Source organism: Amblyomma mixtum, chromosome 3, assembly GCF_055824585.1.
Source record: "Amblyomma mixtum isolate Tamu chromosome 3, ASM5582458v1, whole genome shotgun sequence".
Lineage (NCBI taxonomy): Eukaryota > Metazoa > Arthropoda > Arachnida > Ixodida > Ixodidae > Amblyomma > Amblyomma mixtum.
In genome coordinates, this window is record NC_143014.1 from 374,593,850 (window position 1) to 374,598,166 (window position 4,317).

Genomic DNA, 4,317 nt, shown 5'->3' on the forward strand with positions numbered 1-4,317 from the left:
AAGAAAAAATTCCAAAAATCTCCTGTTGCTCGACGCTCACCTTCAGGACCCGTTCTGGGAAGTATCGGCTATGTTTCGGGAGGCTGGTTGTGGCCTTTTTCTCTTTGCGCTTTTGCGCCTCTCGTTTTGTGTGCATAACTCACGAGGTAAGGTCGTAACCCCGGGTTATGTCTACTGATTCTCCTGGCCAGGCGAGCTCGTCATGGTCGGCTTCCCTGTTCCCTGATCACCTGTCTCTGGGAACATTTTTGCTCAGTGCCGTCAGCAGCCTTCCTGTTGCGCTGGTGCCTAAGAATGGTGCTGCAATCAAGATGAACAAACATCGAACTGCTCGGGCTTTGCTCCAGGCAGCCACTTCTCTATACGAGACAATCTCTGAGGTACACCAGTTTGGACGCGGCGGGAAGTTGTGCCGATTGCCGGACCTCGCCTCTGTAAGAGATCGACTACAGTCCTCATCCTTTGCCTCGATGCGGGTAAGTTGTTTTATCACTTCCCATCTTGCCTGCACGGAAGGGATTGTTCGAGGTGTTGGTACTTTCTAGACTCCAGTTGAGGCTTTCAAATTGTGTTCGAAAAAGGTGCCTGTCCTTGCTGTGCACCGCTGTAGTCAGGATGTCAACAACGTGCGGGTGCCAACAGAGTCTGACAACTTTTGCCAGCACTTCCTTCTTCTCTGAAATCAAAGTATGGCCTCTCATCATCCGTGTAGAGCTATTATTGTCTACGCCTCTGCAGTGCAACAGCTGCTGGCGCTAAGGCCTTAATGCCGGCGGTTTCAAGATCAACTTGCGTAGTTGCAAGAACGGGGACGCTCATGCAACGAACACCTGCACTGAGCAAAACAAGAAGTGTTGCCTTTGCGGTAGGAATCATGCTGCAAAAACCTCGAACTCCTGCCTAGAGCGCGGAAAAACTTGCTCCAATTTTTACCCTGCGTTTGGCGCATGATAGCTGCCGTTGCTTATGCGCCACTAAACCCAACTCAATTCAACTCAAATCGTTGAGATCATTGACCGGAAACACTGTTCACGCCAAGACTCAATATCAGAGTTTAAAGAGCGATCCTATGATTATGCAGGTGTGACAGCTTTCCAAGGGGTCATGTTAGACTCGACGCTTTCACAGGCAATTGCGTAAGGCTTTAATGGCTAAATTGGCTGAGCGAACTGTCGCAACGGTCTCGGAGTGCTTTACTGACGTTCCGGCGGCTCAGGTTACCCGCGCGCCAGATGCTGGTTTGGCTCCACTCTGGGCAATTATTCCCTCTCCACTCACCCAGTCTGCGATACCTGAAGCATCTTAGCCCCAGGAACGAATTACTGTCCCGACCGCTGCACTTGCCTCGGGTACCTGAAGTGGTGTTGGAATCACCCATTATTCAGAAATGAGACCCTGCCGTGCGGGTTCTCAAGGGAAAGTGGCTCTCCCATGTCTGATACGTCTTCTCCGCGTCCCCAGACCAAATGAAAGAAGCAACAGCTTGGCAATAAGCCTAAGGATACCGTTTTGGAGCAGGCACTTCCTGCTGCCAGGCTTCCGCAACCATCGCGTCGTTGCGAGTTCTACAGTGGAACTGTCGCTCTATACTCTCAGCTTTAACCGATTTAAACGTTCTTCATTCCCACCCTAATACCTATGTCACAATTCTACCAGAAACATGAGTTTAAGTAGACGAGCATTTTATTTTTAAAAAATTATCGCAGAGTTCGTTTAGATCGCCAGTCAAGAGGAGGGGTTTTGCTAAATTTAGTCTCTTCAAAATTTTTCCACAGGGCTAAGCTATCTTTACAGCAAACTCTAGATTGTTAGATATTGTCATTAGACTTCGTTCTTCCCGGGTGCTCTCCATTATTGTTAGTGAATATTTATTTCCACTATGAAGTGCAGAATACCACACCCCTGGACTTGAAAATCGCTAAATCCCAAAATTCAGTTCTTGTGGCTGGCGATCTGAATTTACATTATGCTCCGTGGGGCTTTAGGACAAACCTATGCGGCATTTGCCATTGGGACTGGTTTTCAGATAAGAGTCTTATGTATATGAATTCGGGATTTCCCACTTACCTTCGAGGACAGACTCAATCTGTTTTAGATCGCATATTCCTCACTACAGGCACTGGCGTAACGAAATATTCAACTGTTGATGGCGACGCCTCTAGTGACCATATAGCTTTAAGTTTTGATGTCATATTTTGATATACTCCTGCGGCTTCTCAGTTTCGGTCAAATGTCAATAATGACAGATTGCAGAAGACTTTGCGCCCTACCTTTGTGTCAGTTTCTAACACAGACGAGGTTCTCCAATCAGCAAGCATAGCCTGGCTACTGAAAAATGCCGTAAAAGGTCGGAGATTTCTGGTGCGGCAATCTAAAGGAATACTTCTAATTATTGTAGGCACGCGGACTGTACTAGAGACTACAGGCGGAGGAAGGCGGCATAGAAAAAATCTCCCAAAAAACTGGAACGGTTATAAGTTTAGCCATTTTGCAAGGCACAGTTTTACGCGCAAAAAACAAATACTACACTGATTATTGCGATTTTCTTACAAAGTCGGGAAACCGACGTGAACTATTCGGCTTTTTTACGGTCTAGAAAACAGCTCACGACCTTTTGAAGTTTACACTTATTAGTTTTGTCACCAAAGCAAGCTACAGAGGCGGTTGAGTCGATTGCCAAGATATCGCAAAAGGGGTCGTAGTCTCTACTGTCTTATCCTCCAATGTTGCTTGCACGAGTGACGCCAAATTTGGGTATTTTTGACCCTCAAGTTAATCAGTCGGAGCTTCCTCAAGTTCTACTGAGATTACTAGCTGCTACTCCCGGTCCTGATGATGTCACTTGAAAAAGCCTCAAAGCTGCATTTTAGGGGTCTTCTGACTCCGTATGACACCTGGGAAACTTCTGTAAAACACGCTTGGGTACCTTCCAAGTAGAAACTAGCAAAGCTGATCACTTTACATAAAACTTATGATGGAGGCTACGATTTGGACATTGTTAAGCTTATTTATTTAAGACCAAACGTGCTAAAATTGAAAAAAAAAGGTTTAGCAATTCGAGCTTCGGACGTAGTGAACCGCAGAACTATTCTCAGCCCCTGTCCACTTGGCTTCCGGCCACGATGTTCGATATGGAGTTCACATGCTGACTTGGAGAATCGAATTCTTGTTGCTCAACGTGAAGAACTGTACGCAGCTTTGGTTACGCTAGACGTGTCTAAAGCTTACGACAGTGTACAACACTCCAGCCTAATACATTGCTTACAGACTCTTCAGTTTCCACCTTGTTTAGTTGCGTGGATATCCGTATTCCTCTAAAACAGAGAATTATTTTGCGCACATAATGGTGTACATTCTGAAAATACAAACAAAGGAGAGGTGAGCCGCAAGGCGCTGTTCTCTCTCCTGTGCTGTTTAATATGCTGCTGGACTCCATTCCATTCCATCGCCACGTTCGCACCTACGTCTATAGACATGCACTTTTTTTTGCGGATGCGGCTTATACACTCTCTCCGATCACTTGATATCATATTTGAGTACTCTAGAGCATTTGTTGAGCTGCTTACACCTCACTGTAAAGGGCGGCTAAACCACCTTTTGAGAATTTGTCAATATTCAAGGATTCGAATTCACATAGGCTGCAGGTAAAGCATGCCAATGTTCGTGCGCTAGCATTCAAAATAGTGACACAATCGACGTTTAAATTGTAGCCTTCACCTCACAGCCCTGGAGGAGTGTTCATAAGCTCGGTGTGACATCTCGCAAGGTAAGATTACAGACTTCCATGACGGTCAACTACACCCTGCAATGCCTAGTTCTATGCTTCCAAACAAAGCTAGGAGGACATAGCCTTCGATGGCGTTGTTGTCTTTCCTTGAAAGCAAGTGTTTATACGCTAGAAATATAGTGGTACCTTCAATGACGTCATGATGCGCCCCGCATTTTGCACTTTTAATGTTAAAAATGCACCCTCCTTCTTTTTCCTGCACAAGATCCTGTCATTGTCGCTCTTGCATAAATGTCAACCAATTCCTTGCCTTCAATTCCTAAAATATATGGGTGTCATTTATGACGACAAAACATACCTTTCGGCCTCATACTGACCATGTCGTAGTGAAAGGGGCTTTGCCGTGGGCATGTTACGTAGGTTGTGTAGTCGCCGGTACGGAATGAGCATAGATGTGATAGTAATGGTTTACGTAATATATATGAAACCCATCACGGAATTGGGATCTGTGTAGTTTTCAGGCTCGGATGCTTACGAACTCCGTCTTCTAGTCCTTTTCGAGCGGGTAGCGCTTCGGATGTGGCTTGGCC